Source organism: Carassius carassius, chromosome 22 (assembly GCF_963082965.1).
Source record: "Carassius carassius chromosome 22, fCarCar2.1, whole genome shotgun sequence".
In the NCBI taxonomy this organism is placed as follows: domain Eukaryota; kingdom Metazoa; phylum Chordata; class Actinopteri; order Cypriniformes; family Cyprinidae; genus Carassius; species Carassius carassius.
In genome coordinates this window covers 25,562,975-25,579,163 of record NC_081776.1, presented here as the reverse complement: position 1 = coordinate 25,579,163, position 16,189 = coordinate 25,562,975, and the positions used below count along the sequence as shown (strand labels likewise).

The following is a 16,189-nucleotide window of genomic DNA, read 5'->3' as shown; positions in this document are numbered from 1 at the left end:
ACTACAGAGAGATGCTTGCATTCTAATAAACAGGTATGCATCCATTCAGCTAACTATATCTATCCGTATATTTTGTGAAACGATGATGTCTTGTGTAAAACGCAGACGGACTAGCTCTCATGTAGAGTATAATGTAAATCTACATGTGTTCTATATCTAGCTGGATAAAGTAGCTTCACATGCAGTTCACTATCTTGTTCGATATCATAGTATAAACGTAATTATAATTATTAACGAAAGGCAACCGTGTTTTTTAACATATATTACTATTAGCTAGATGGAATATTGATTTGATAGGGGTCTGATAATTCATATATCTCTCCGTTCGAAAATACGTGATTGTCAAAATACTAAGGCCGGTGACACACTGGCTGCGTGGCGTCCCACAGACCAGGCTCTTGTCTTCATGACAACAATATCTATACTTCATGTTGAACATAAATATAAAGCCTACTGATAAAGGACACCGTCAACAGTATTGACGGCAAAATAGACTATGTTTGACAGGTGCAATATTTGAAAATTGTTATTATTATTTATTTATTTTTAAATTACATTTATATCTGAATTTATGTCAACCTATAGACTTTCAAACATCAAAATGTAATGAATTAATATGTATTTGTGTACAAAATTACATATAAACATATTTTCCTATTATATTTTGCCTGGAAACGTTTCCAACACGCGTGCGTGTCGCGTGAAAAACAGGCGTCGGTTCTATTTCTAGCATGCACGCGTTTTCCGTTCGTGAGACGCGCGTTTCACACAGGCAGTCTGCAAGCTCTAACCAATTAACATGGGAGCCGAATTAAAAACTGACACGGCATGCAGCTGAGACGCTTGCGCCACGCATCCAGTGTGTCGCCGGCCTCAGTTAAAATGAGTGAGGAATGTGGGGAGCGACAGAGCGCGTGTTCCAATAAACAACAACTCCCATGAGCCTACACTCTCTCCCGACATCATCAATGTGCGTCTTATGTTATTATTTTGATTGAGTGACCCCTGGTGGCCAAAAATCCCATACTGTACGTTTAAAGGTCCCGTTTTTCGTGCTTTTTTGAAGCTTTGATTGTGTTTACAGTGTGCAATATAACATGTGTTCAGGGTCAGTTAGAATTTTTTTAAAGAATTGAAAATACATTTTGGTCCAAAAACAGCAAAAACTAAGACTTTATTCAGCATTGTCTTCTCTTCCGTGTCTGTTGTGAGAGAGTTCAAAACAAAGCAGTTTGTCATATCCGGTTCGCGAACGAATCATTCGATGTAAAGTTCAAAAGTTCAAAGGGAAGTTTGAGCTCAAGATGGCGCCATAGGTTCTGTGTTGGGTTGCATTCGCTCCACTTTTAAGATGTCTGTTTCATATTTATTTGTTTTACTTTTATGTTTTATCAACTATTTGGATTGCTCACAGTTGATCTATGATCGCCTTTCGTTGCTGTCTTCGATCTATGGCCTTGGATATGTGCAGCTGTGATTTGAACTTGAAACTGATACGAGTCCTCTTGCTGAGCTTTTACCAAGGGGATGTAGCTATTTAAGTACTTCGAGAAGTAATCGTCGAGGTGGAGGCTTGGCTGTTATTTTTAATAACACGATGAAGTGCAAGTTACTGCCTGTTGAAAGTTCAAAGAGTTTTGAAGTTCAATTAATGAAGATTGACTTGCCCTTGCCAGTGATTTGTGCCTTGATATATAGGCCTCCTGTTTATAATGGGAATTTTCTTGATGAATTTTTTGAGCTTAATGAATTCTTGATGAAGAGTTTTTTTTTTTAATTCTTGAATTTAGTTGATTCATGTAACTTATTTCGGACCAACACACGATCATGGCCACACACTTGACTTGGTCTTTTCTTTGGGGATAACGATAGAAAATATCTGTGTTGAAGAAATGGCCATCTCGGATCATATGCCTATTAGGTTTAATTTTATCTCTACAGGAAATGACTGTCATCAGCCTCCATCATTCTTGTCCAGGGTTATCACTACTTCTACACCTAGTGCATTCTCAACTGCTTTTACTGAATTAGCCCTTCGTATTCAGCCTACCATATTGTCAGTTGTGGGACCTGATGAATTGGTGGACTCTCAGTCATGTTTGCTCTGAAATCTTGGATAATGTAGCGCCTTTTAAAATGAGATGTCAAAAAGTTAAAAAACGACCATGGTTAAAAGATGTAACGCGTAATTTGAGGCGGGTTTGTCAGCTTGCAGAGAGTATGTGGCTGAAAGATAAATTGCAGATATCTTATGATATTCTTAGAGAATCTCTATCAAACTATCAAAACGCTGTTAGAGCCGCTAGATCGTCGTATTTTTCGTGAATTTATCACATAATGCAAATAATCCGAAGGTACTATTTTCAACTATAGATAAAGTATTGAGTCCATCTATCAATCATTTTCCTTCCCCTTCTAAGGATCTGTGTTATAGTCTTTTTTAATATTTTATTGATAAGGTTGTTCTTATTCGGTCGAATATTGTGCCTGTAGGCAATGCTGTAGCCGATATAATTACTTTTTTTTTTTGTTAAGTAAATTTGCATTATTACATTAGCTAAGTTGGAAAAGATAATAATGCATTTAAAGCCGACTACCTCACTTTATGATGTTCTCCCGTCGCGATTGTTTAATTATCAATAGTTGTCTATATCATGGAACTGTACCTTCAGGGTTTAAGCATGCTATTATTGAGCCGGTTTTAAAAAAACATAATTTGGATTCACATGAGTTAAAAAATTTCAGACCTATTTCGAAATTGCCTTTTATGAATAAGATTTTAGAGAAAGTTGTCCATAGTCAACTTACAGATTTCTTGACTGTAAATAACAATGTATATTTTTCAGTCTGGATTTAGGACTGGATTTAGAATCAATGGTGTAGCCCTTAAGTGGCGTTCCTCTTATTTGTATGACAGGACATGTTCTGTTAAAATTGGAAATTATGTCTCTGCATCCACTGCTATTTCTTGGGGGGTTCCTCAGGGATCAATCCTTGGTCCGACTCTGTTCTCTCTGTATATGTTACACCTGGGGTCTATTTTTAAACAGCATAATATTAACTATCACTTGTATGCTGATGATTTACAATTGTACCTTCCTTTGGAGTGTGATGGTTGAGCATCTTTTACTAATTTTTATAAGTGCTTGACTGAGGTAAAGGGATGGCTAGCAAATAATTTTTTACAATTAAACGAGGATAAGACTGAGTTTATTATGTTTGGGAACAAGGAGCTTGGGAATCCTCCGGCTGTCTATTTATCCGTTATATTTATCTATTTATCTGGGCATAAGTGAATCACTGGTTACTTGTCTTCAATGTGTCCAGAATGCCGCAGTGAGATTTTTAACAAATACCAGAAAACGGGATCACATGACACCTTTATTGATATCCCTTCACTGGCTACCTGTTAGATACAGAATGATTTTAAAGCACTACATGATCAAGCTCCTAAATACATAAAAGATATGTTAATTCCTCATCAGTCTCAACGTCACCTTCGCTCCTTTCGGAATATGCTCCTAACCGTCCCACAGTCTCGCTTGAGGCGTAGTGGAGACCATGCTTTTTCTGTTGCGGCTCCTGCACTTTGGAATGTGTTGCCACTACCCCTAAAAACCTCACCAGGTATAGATATTTTTAAAAAGGAATTGAAGACTTACTTATTTAATCAAGCTTTTGGCATTTGATTAGGTCTGAGAACTGTGAGTGATTTGTTGTTTGATTCTCTTGAAATTAATGTAATTAATTTCAATGGAGGGACTGAGAGCTCTCGGACTAAATCTAAAATATCTTAAACTGTGTTCCAAAGATAAACTGAGGTCTCACGGGTTTGGAACGACATGAGAGTGAGTTATTAATGACATAATTTTGATTATTGGGTGAACTAACCCTTTAAGCAACTGTGTACTTAAACCTTCCCATGGACCTCTCCTACCTGCAGAAATCAACCAAAAAAATTACTTTTCTTTTTCAGAGCCTAGCTAGGTTGAGCTCTGAAATGCCCACTCTGAAATTCCCATCTTCTGCTTTGGGCCGAGAGCCTTCACCTCCACTACACTCATCCTTTTGCAGCCCGGCGGCGAGTGACACAAAAACGGCAGCCTGGTCACCTCCACTTTGGTCGCACGAGAGCATAAAACGTCGCATCCATCTGGATCAGAGAAGCCTACAAGAAACAGGCAAAGTCCACAATTAAAACTGGGCCCACCAACGATACAGCACAAAACTCCATCTGCAAGGCCGAGCTCCAAAATCAGTTAAGCTACTTACTTAAGATGCGCCTGAGGTTCAGCATTTTAACTGCGTTTCCATTCTTTTCAACCTGACTGAAAGTTGATTGCTTGTCCATCGCAAAAACGACAACTCTCTGTTATTCCTGTCGGGCGCTTTGTAGATCGGCTGTAAAAAATGAAGAGCTGTTCCTAAGTTTCTTTGTCGGTGACACGTCATGGATGAACCCTTCCACCGCGTCATTGCCGTCTTTTTGCACTTTTGCTGGACTAGCCATTTCGCAGTTTTTCCATATGTCAAGATGGTTGTATCGAACAAATGACAACATATTCGACCACCCGGACCTATTTATACCTCTGATATGCAAATTAAGCTCAGACTGAGGATTGGCCTGTGCTCCGCATCAAAAGCAGGTGCGGCCAACCAGGTCCATTCTTTATACAAATGAAGTATAAAAATTTACATTAAAATGCTCTTAACTGCTGTTTTACATAAAATACAAACGGGCAAGTTAAGGTTTGAGGGTCAGCTTGTATTATATGCTCAAATGTGTCTAAATTCTCTAAAAAAAAAAAAAGTTTAAATCAAATATTTTGGCGAATTAAATTGATAACCACACAAATATTGCATAATGGCAAAGGTGTCATGCGCCTACAAGCAGACCTGATTGAATCATCCTCATAGACGTAATCACTACAGGACCTAGTTGAACACATGTAGCCAATAAAACCACCAGATTACAACTGAAATTATTTAGACATAATCTACTTTTCTATACATGTTTTTTCTTCATTACTTTATGCACAACCCCATTTCCAGAAATTTTGCCACATTTTATAAAATCCAGTAAATCAAGATTCTGTGATTTGTTAATTCTCTTTAACTTTTGATTAACTGACAGAAGTACACAGAAAATATTTCCAATCTTTCCACACACCAAATTGATAGTATTTTGTAAATACATTTTTTTGAACACTCCAAAAAAGTAGAAACAGAGCAAAATAAAAGTTAAAAGCTTAAAGAATATCCAAGTTAAACTGTTTTAAAACTGTCCACAAAAAGCTGGTGAACTGTTTATACTTCATGATAACTCTTTGCAAGCAAAGCTTGATATTGGCTCACCACCCTCCACTGAATGTACGTGACCTTTCACCCCTCAGATAGCATTGAATAAAAAAATCGTCATGCTATTGTGTTAAATATTACTACATGGCCTCTGGAACTCTTTTGAAAACTGTTGTGACTTAACACAGTCTGCTTCTGCACCTAGAAATGCAACTCTAATCTCTGTTAATCCATCAGAAATGGAAGCATAAGCGTAAATTCTACTAGGAAGACTAAACGGCACGTCACATTCCAATTAAGGTCTAAACCAATCGGATCTCAACACGAGGTATATAAAAATGCACTACTTGCATCTCATTGTGTCTGCAGATACTGCCGCTGTCGTTCAGCGTCTCATCTTAACCAGATGTCACAGCAACCTGTTGTAGTTTGTGATTACTCCAAATCAGATGGCGACATTGCGCTACCATCTCCGGCGGCTACCAGGCGTAGCATTCGTCTCCAAAACCGCGATTCTCCATGGACCCAGTGGTCCTCAGAAAGGGTTATAAATACACTCCAGGCTGCCGGCATTCCTATCAACCAAGATCTATCAAGAGATAATCTGGTCCTTCTGGCATTTAACATGCTGGGTTCCCCACCCGATTCACCTGCAGATACAGCTCAGTCAATTTCAGCAACGTCAGGGCAATCCAAAACAACTGGTAGGAAGAGGTCAGCTAAATCTTCTTCTCCCCGCCCAGTTAAGAAACACATGACACTCGCGCAGGCATCGCAACCTCCGACCAATTACAGTGCTATCGACGCCAATGCTCAACTTATTCAGGCTGTCAAAAGCCTTTCAGATACTGTTAAGGTTCTAGAATCCAAAACGGCTATCTTCGAAAATACCGTCGCCGGTTGCACTCCAGGTTCTACTACACCCATCTTTAGTCCAGTCTTCCCTGTTATTTGTGATGCTCCTCATCTTGCTCCCGGATCCAACGACCAAATAAGTGCCCCCTCTACATCATCTGGATTACAGGCACCTAACCAGTCGGCTAGCACTTCAAGCCAGGACATCAATGCCTCACCATCGTCGTCACATTATAATCTATCTACTGCAGTTCCAGCACAAGCATTCGGTAGGCGTTTCGTTTCACCCGCTGCAGTGTCACCCCTAACAAGACAAAATATTATTCAAGGAAAAGACATTAACCTAGCTTCATTGCTGCTTCCTTTCACCTGCAATAGACCGTCAAATGGTCGACTGTGGCGACGTGGCAGTTTACCTCAAAACGTCTGATCCCAGACTGCAGCGGAACCTCTCATTCGGCGAATTTGTAATTGCGTTCTGTATTTACAGAGATGTCTTATGTGAAGTATTTCCTAAACGCAGAGAGGAATTAGACCTTTATTTGGCCATGATGGCAGATTTCAATCAAAGGTACGGTGGTACGCTATTCTACACTGTAAAAAATGTACTGTAGAATTTACAGGATTTAACTGGCAAAAAAGTTGCCAATAAAATCCTGTAAAAATGATGTAAATTGCTGTAAAATGGATTAAAGGACATTACTGCAAAGCAAATTACAGTTAATTGCTGTATGTGAAATACAGTAGTTTGTAGTATTTTTTACAGTAACATTGAATTTTACTAGTAGTTTATTTTACAGCAATATTTTGTAAATTCACTAAAGTACAGTATTTACCTGGCAAAAAAGTTGCCAATAAAGTCCTGTAAATATATTTTACAGCATTTTTTTTGTAATTTCATTAAATTACAGTATTTAACTGGCAACAAAAGTTGCCAATAAAATCATGTAAATACCCCTAAATACAATATGATGTTGTAATAATTTAACAATGAAACTGCTTTAAAGAATAATTTTAACAGTAAACTATAAAATACTGATATAAATGCATTATCATGAGCTCTAACTTAATACATTTACAAATGTACAAAAGCCAAGTCAATGATGTTGCAAATAAGTATTTATTAAAACTGGCAGAGAGACATTTTACAAGGCTTTTAATGGTAAAATAAAATTTTCGGTCTTTCAACAGTTAAATCTTATCATAAAAATAGCATAGCATCACAAATAACAGTTTTTAAAAAAGCCCTATTCAGAGTACAACATTAACGTTCTATAAAAATGAAGGTCAATCAACAGAATTTGTATAATTTTGTTAAAAAAATATATGTTTTAAAGAAAAGGATTAAAATAAAAGGCTGGAATCAACATTAAATCACAAATTCTGTTGTTTGAGCTTATGTTCTATTAAATTAAGAATATTCCTGCAAAAGACAATTTAATAAATACATACTGAAAGTCAATCAACTTTCTGAGATGAGCACACACATGAGGGTTGTCCCTCTTCTGAGACTTTTCCACTTGTTTTGCCTCTATGTGTCCGTCTTGTATCCAGTGAGTGTTGTGATTCCAAGAAAACATCTGCACATAAAAACAAGCAAAAGCATCAGGCCGGCGACACACTGGACGCGTGGCGCAAGCGTCTCAGCCACGGGGCGTGTCGGTTTTTAATTCGGTTCCCATGTTAACAGGTTAGAGCTTGCAGACTGCCTGCGTGAGACGCGCGTCTCAGGCGCGGCTCGAGCTGCGCGGAAAATGCGTGCATGCCAGAAATAGAACCAACGCCTATTTTTCACGCGACACGCAAGCGTTTTAGAAGCGTTTCCAGGCAAAATATAATAGGAAAATATGTTTATATGTCATTTTGTACACAAATACATATTAATTCATGACATTTTGAGGTTTGAAAGTCTATAGGTTGACATAAATTCTGATATAAATGTAATTAAAAAACAAAAAAAATAGTTATCGATTTTCTGCGTCAGGCACGGTTCTGGTGTGTAAAGACACAGAAAACGCGAGGCAGCCGCCATGCTCCTGATACGCAGCAGAATCGCCACGCTCACGCCACGCAGCCAGTGTGTCACCGGCCTCAGGATAAAGTTATGTATCAAATGAAACTAGCTCAATGAAATTAATGTCAAAATGCCACTTATACAATAAAATCAGCATTTACCAGTACTTAAAAGGTTACTCCACCACAAAATGAAAATCTTGCCATTAATCACTTACCTCCATGTCGTTCCAAACCCGTAAAAGCTTCGTTCATCTTCGGGACACAATTTAAGATATTTTGAATGCAACCGGGAAGATTGTGACCGTCCCATAGACTCTCCAGTAAATACCACTGTCAAGGCCCAGAAAAGTATGAAAGACATCATCAGAATAGTCCATCAGTGGTTCAACAGTAACGTTATGAATCGACGACAATACTTTTTGTATGCAAAGAAAACTAAAATAAGGATTTATTCAACAATTAGTCTCCTCTGCGTCAGTGTAGTGCCATTTTTGGAGAGTATTTGTTGGACACACATAGGGATGGGACGATAACCGGTTTTATTGATAACCGTGATAAAATGTGCTGAAGGTTAGTAATATCGTTTAAAAATGAATTATCATTAAAACCGTGTTTGATTATCGCGGTTTTAATAACTCACTATTAAATAATGTCCAGCCAGCAACAGTCTGACGCAAGCGCAGCGCACAATGTTTTTTTTGTTTTTTTTCGAGAAGGAATGGCGAAAGTCAGTGACTTTTCTATGCTTTTCTATGCTTCTACACTTTTCATTGTAAGGAAGGAAATGCCACAGAATTTAATCTTTCTTTAAATTAAGTGCATAGAGTTGCTTGTTTTATTAGTTGTTTGTTGATTATTAAATATAAAACTTGCTGAAATGTTTTCAGTGTGAGCATCAACTATTTTTGAACACTTTCATCTCGTTTCAACAAAACCGTGATAATATTGATAATCGTGATAATTTTAGTCACTATAATCGTGATATTAAATTTTCATACCATCCCATCCCTAGACACACATCTCATCTGAAATATCTTAAATTGTGTTCCGAAGACGAACATAGCTTTTACGGGTTTGGAACGACATTAACAGTTATCAGTGATGAATGACTACATTTTCATTATGGGGTGGAGTAATCCTTTTTCGCTAATGAAATTACTTAAGTAAAACTTGTTACCTTTGAAAAAATTAATGTGTGCAAAAGATGCCTGCTCCCGGGACGCACAATGTTGAGGTATGAATTCACAACCATCTGACCCTCAAATAGTCAAAAGCCACTGGGTGGACCTGAAATGAATAAATATAAGCAATAATGTAACCTACAATGCAGTATTTCAATATAAAATGTAATCTAAATTACAAGTTTATCAAATTATTTAAACAATTAATACATTACCTAATAAAATCAGCTTCAGAGTCTTGAAGCATCGAACATTTCTCCACATCAGCTGCTATTCTTTGCACCTACAAGACATAAAGAAAATAATCTTGTGATTTCTTTAAAGCATTATGTACTGTAAATGAGACCAAAATTAACACCCAAAAAGGCATATATTTTAGAATAAACAAACTATTATAAATTATATAATTTATAATTATAAATTGTAATATTACATTGTAGAACTGTACCACCAATCAAATTAAATAATTAACAGTGCAAAATTACAACTGTGTAATGACATGAAATTTGAAAATACAATTAATAAATGTTGGAAAAATGCAATGCTACTTATTAAACCTGAAACGAATAAACCAGTAAATAACTTAATGAGGGAATCAACTGAGTCATTCATTGAACCGATCCGTTCAAAAAGTTGAATCATTTAGCTAAAGTTTGGAGAGTTTTGATTTGAGAATGAGCAAAATAGTTTTGCTTTGGTCTTTGTTTGGAACTATATTCATTGGTGAAATACAACAACAGTTAATATTGTGTCTAAAAAAGTAAGTAACTTGTTAACTAATTGTTTATTGAACTATGTATTTGCAATCGTGATACTCAGCAAAACAGCTCACTTGTGATGCTTCTTATATCATATGTTATGAATAAACTCACCAGTTGAACATTTACCTCATGTATTTTCTGTGAGTTTATGTGTGCGGTTAAGCTTGTTTTGATGTTGAATGAAAGGTTAATATAATCGGAACCAGTCTCGCGTTTTGATGCTTCCTCAGTCTTTTTTTCTTTTCTTTTTTTTTTTTATCAGGCTAACTTGTCCAGTCGGGAATATAAAGATGTCTTTCACTTATTATAGTAAGGCGTCGAATCAATATGGGACATTTAAACACATAAACGAATTAAATTTCAAATTTTGCTATTCATTAGTTATTTCGATAGTAGTTACTATGACAATCGTTCGCATTGGGCTTTATTTTAAGTTAGGTAAACACTACTTTTAAATGCTGTCAATAAGAAAATTTTACTTCCAAAAATCGAACATTTGGCGTAACTATGCTATGATAGCAATTCCCAGTTTACTGCACATAAGTTACCAAGGCCACTTGTCTAAATGTCAGGATAGGAGGCTATTGTGACATGAAATCGCTTATATATTAACTTAAATAAATATAAGAGGATATATTTCTTAAGTATAATTAAGTGAACTTACCAGGAATTATGAATAAAGCCTCTTATCTTCAATCATTCTCAGGCTGCTCCAGTCGGCTGGGTTTCTGATTTGAATGATGCGCACGCAATCCCATAATGCCACACTACAGTAAATTAGTGTAAAAAGCAGGAACTACAGTGACAACACCTGCTTCTTGTAAATGAATTACAGTTGATGTGGAAATATACTGTTAACAACTGTAAAACCTTATTTGACCCATAATGCATTGCGAATTACAGCTGCATCTTGTAAAATGTTTATACAGTCAAATTCTGTAAAAATTTGCTGTAGAAACTACAGCAATTTTTTTACAGTGTACGAATATCATAAATCTCTCTCCACAAAGTCTGCATCTCTCATTACTCTATTCAACTCAAGAATTGACTGGTCAATCACGGAAACTGAACACTTAGTTCGTCATTTCGGAGGCCAGAAGATTCTGGCATGTTCCATCTGCAGCTCGCACGGTCACTCTGCACCTTTTTGCCCTAAGACTTACAATAGACAAGATACAGACGCTGTCCATGGTCCTGCAGAAGTAAGCAAAATGTCAGATGCTAGAGGGCATCCCATTATGAAATTTAACGGTTCTACTTTACGCAATAATTTCAATGAATCTGTATGTTCCTTCCCTAACTGTAAATTTGCTCATATATGTAGTTTCTGCAAGGATCCACACCCGAAATCGGTTTGCCCACAGCGGTTCAAGCCTCCTCTCAGAGTGAAAGTCTCTACTCTGAAAAAATTCTGAGTGGTCACCCATTCACTCCTATTAATGTCTCAGTACTGTCAGTACTAATCTCTTTTCTCACCCTGAGCCGCTTTGAACCAGAGGTGGTCTCTTCTTTGCTTGAAAAAGAGGTAAATAAAGGTTATGTAATCAGTCCTCTCTCTTCTCCTCCATTTAGTCCCTTTAGGGTTAATTCGTTCGGAGTTGCTACCCACAAATATTCAGGGAAAAAACGGTTGATTTTCAACATGTCTTCTCCCCATTCTGATTCTATCTCTAGTGTTAACGAACATATTCCCTCCGAACCTTTTTCTCTGCTTTACGCTTCGGTTGATAACGCTATTCAGTTAATCAAATTCGCCGGCCAAGGTGCTTGGCTGGCTAAATCAGATATCACGGATGCTTTTAAAATTATACCAATTCATCCCTCTGATTGGGCTCTTTTTGGCATCAAATGGAATGCAAAATTTTACTTCGCAGTCAGACTCACGTTCGGATGCCGGAGTATCAACATTGTTAACATCTCTCGAATTCCTGGGCATCTTACTAGACACGCAAAAAATGCAAGCCTCTCTCCCAATTGAGAAGCTCCTCAGAATTTGATCGATCATGGAGAACTTTTTGTCGCTACGCACCGTTTCAAAACGTGACATGCTTTCTCTTCTCGGTCATCTAAATTATTCCATGAGCATAATCCCACAAGGCAGATCTTTTATATCTGGTCTGTTAACTCTAGCTCATTCAGTACCGAACCTGTACGATTTGATTCGCTTAGACGAAGGATGTTTATCTGATCTCAAATTCTGGACTCTGTTGCTAAATAATTGGAACGGCATCTCTTTTTTCTATAATGACGTTTCAGAATCGTCTAATGATTTACAACTTTTCACAGATGCCGCACCTTCTATAGGTTTTGGTTTTTTTTTCAAAGGGCAATGTTTTGCCGAAATCTGGTCTAACGATTTTCCTAAACTATCATCAGGATTTGTATTATTGGCTCTTCACGAAATCTATCGTATCGCAATAGCTCGTATTCTTTGGGGCGCAGCTTGGTCCTGCAAGCATATAATTATGTTTTGCAATAATGAAGCCACAGTTGCCATTATCAATAAAGGATTATCTAATTGTCCTCTGATCATGTCAATTCTGAGAAGACTGACTTGGCAGTCAGTCATTCACAATTTTATCTTTAAAGCTATTCACATTCCTGGACACTGCAATATGATAGCTGATAGCAGGATCCTACTCCCTGCCCAAACCTTTCAAAAATTCTGCTAAATTAGATCCCTCCTTTGACGATCTTCTCAATTCGTCCAGACATTATATCACTAAAGGCGTCGCTCCATCTACCCCGAAAGCTTATACATCGGCTTGGTCTCTGTTCGTGACTTTTTGTCTCTCATTTAGGAAACCAGTTTTTCCTATCCTTATTACAACCGCCTGCTCGTTTCTAGTTTACAACTACGAAACAAGAAATTTAAAGATATCCTCTATCAGGAAACTGCTCGCAAGCATTCAGTTTTTTGCCAGATATCATAACCCCGATTATCCAAGTCTTTTTAACGTCCCAGCCATGCGTTTGCTCCTTAAAGGTATAACAAAATCATCGGTTAAAACCTATGATAAACGCCTACCTATTACTTTCTCGGTCTTACAACAGCTAATAACGTCACTACGCAACGGTTTATTTTCTAGTTATATTAAGCTTTGTCCCTAACAGATTTCTATGGCTTCATGTGTCCAGGGGAATTCACGTCCGAATCTAAGCATTTCAAATCCTCACGATATCTGTCTCTTTCAGACGTTCGCTTTTCATCTAATTTCTTTACTATTTTCCTTAAGCACTCTAAGAACGACTCTATGGGGTCAGGAGTATCTCTGTCGCTATATAAAAATGATTACCAGTTTTGCCCTTATTCCTCCATGATTAAATATCTAAAAATTTGTCTCCACACTTCTCTCCAATCTCCTCTATTTATTCTACCTAACAGCGCTACCATAACTAAGGTCTGGTTTAGCTCTCATTTAGCTAGTTTTAAAAAACTGCAGCCTCTCTCCACTTCAATACAACGGACATTCCTTTAGGATTGGCGCGGCCACTACTGCTGCTGAGCAAGGAATTCCAACATCAACAATCAAGTTACTGGGCAGATGGTCTTCCTCAGCATTTGAGTCCTACATTAGACACGAACAGAAATTCATCTCGAAGGCTCAGAAAATAATTTCAAGATGTTCTCAAGGTGATCAATTTGCAAATACTGGTGGTGGTGAAATACTAATCATATCCCTTTTCTCAAAAATCATTATTACCTACGGCTTAACTTAGCCTTTCTTCTGTGACTTCCCCTCCATTTGCTAAGTGCCATTTCATTCTGCAGCCTGTTTCTCTGGCCTTCCCCTCGCGGCCCGCCGGGGCCGTTTTCATTTGTGGCCCGCCGGGGCTGTTCTTATCTATGGCCCGCCGGGGCCGTTTCCACTGTGGCCTGCCGGGGCCTTTTCTGCGGCCTATTGGGGCCGTTCCATCCTCTGTGACCCGCCGGGGCTTTTCTGCGGCCTATTGTGGCCCCTATGATTGTCCGGCCTATCGTGGCCCCTATCACTGTCCGGCCTCTCGTGGCCCCTATCACTGTCCGGCCTATCGTGGCCCCTATCACTGTTCGGCCTATCGTGACCCCTCTCTCTCTGAGGCTCTGCGGTCCATTTTCCTTACATATAAGCAGAGGTGGAAAGTAACGAATTACATTTACTCGCGTTACTGTAATTGAGTAGCTTTTTTGTGTACTTCTACTTTTTTAAGTATTTTTTTTAATCTGTAATTTTACTTTTACTTAAGTATATTTAGTTTGAAGTATTGTACTTCGCTACATTTTAAAACACATTAATTACTGAGTAAAAAAAAAATCGCTCCCTGGAAGCTATGTCAGTAAATAATGGGCAGGAGGGCAAACTGGCGCTAAAATCACAAGAAAGATGCAGACGGACAAAACAGGCGTTAGTGGTGCAGACACCGCTGAAAACGAAACCCCGTCATATTCTGAAGTTGAACTTGAAGGAAATGAAGTGAACCCCTGCCCATATTTATACTCTATTATGCTGTGTATGCTGTGCTTGCCTAGGGAGACCAAACTAGCAGTTTATAAAATCTCGACAAGACATCAACCCCACGTAATGTAAAAAAAAAAAACCAACGGTCAAATATGTACTATTGTGTATTATGTATTGTGTTAATCAGCTACATGTCGGCTGACTCGATTTTCTTCTCATACATTCCCGTAGCGTCACAGTGCATTTCCCTGAAGAAGCGGAGCGACTTCAATGGGGCTGCTTTGAACAGTTTTTTTCAGTGCTCCGAAGCTAGACGGTCATTGGATAAATGCTGCGATTATGTCCCGCCCACGGACGCTCAGCGTCTCTGGAGGTGAATGAAGACTGGGCTTCCGCGTGATGATTGGAGGATCTGTCGATCTCCTTTTGACTGACAGCGGTCTGCACCATAAGAAGTCGGTGAAGCTGTTTCACGCTCAGTCCCATGATCGCGGATTTCTCAAGTGTATTCGAAAGACAAACTTCGGCAATATTTCTTGATATTTGTAAAATGCAGAACCACCACAAAATTGAATTGGTAACTAAGACAGATTGAAAATGTGCGCGCGCACACACACACACACACACACACACACACACACACACACACTATAGCCATCTAGTGGTTAAAGTGATTTATTACAATTTTTAAACTGAATTTCCCCAAAAATGGGCAAAAATCTTACATTAAACCTTATAAAATTATCCATGGTATCCCCATGTATGAAAGTTAGAAATCTGGGTCTTTTATGAAGTGAATTTTACCTGAAATGCTTTTTTCTTTTTTTGTAAAAAAAAAGCCTATTTAAATAAATATTTATTTATAGAAATGTAAAAGATTTAAATCCTCCAAAAACTGTACAAAGTTTAGTAAAAACATAAATGAACAGAGTAAAATTATATTTGTAAAAAATTTAAATATTTTACTATTACAAAATGAAATGTTATTGTCTGGGGTCAAAAAGACCCCGAGTGTCACTACAAATGAAAACCATCAGAGGGTTATAATGTAGGCCAAAAATGAGCTTCCCCTCTTTGAAAGACCAGCAGCCGCCACTGATATATATATATATATATATATTTATTTATATATTTATATTTATTAAATATATATTTATATTTATATATATATATTTATATATATATATATATATATATTTTTTTTTTTACAACAGGACAGCAAACTAAGAGACTTGCGTTTTAGACACCATATTGCCGTATTTCTACAACAAAAATTTATTCCAAACACAGCCACCAAAGCAAAATTTTGCATCTCTGAGCAACATGACAGTGTTTCGTTCCTGAATGAATCAACTGTTTAAATGATTTGGTTCAATCGCAATGACTCACTTATTAACAGTGACTTGCTGACACATACTGGCCATTTTAATTTCACATTTAAAGTATCTTTTGATTTTTTTTTTTTTATAATTAAGTTTTTATAATTTCAAATGAGCATTCAACATTTTATGTCTGGCATATCAAAACATTATTCATGCATTTGTAACTGCAGGTTAAATGCATTCTTGTCCTGCACTAAACAGTGTGTAAATACATCTAAATGCCACGTCCGATGAAGCTTTTGCATTTCCTCTGTATT

General features: G+C 37.5%; 1 long non-coding RNA gene across 2 annotated transcripts; it reads right to left on the bottom strand.

Annotated features, from left to right (window-relative positions):
• Nucleotides 1–7,334: 7,334 nt before the first annotated feature.
• Nucleotides 7,335–10,836, bottom strand: LOC132099161 (uncharacterized). 2 transcript variants are annotated; one of them, XR_009423033.1, is made up of 4 exons: nucleotides 10,776–10,836; nucleotides 9,566–9,633; nucleotides 9,347–9,456; nucleotides 7,335–7,733 (listed from the first exon to the last, which is right to left on the bottom strand). It is a non-coding gene; the product is annotated as an uncharacterized LOC132099161 (long non-coding RNA). The 2 variants fall into 2 exon arrangements; XR_009423032.1 differs by lacking the exon at nucleotides 10,776–10,836 and having other exon boundaries at nucleotides 9,566–9,905.
• Between the last annotated feature and the right edge of the window lie 5,353 nt (nucleotides 10,837–16,189).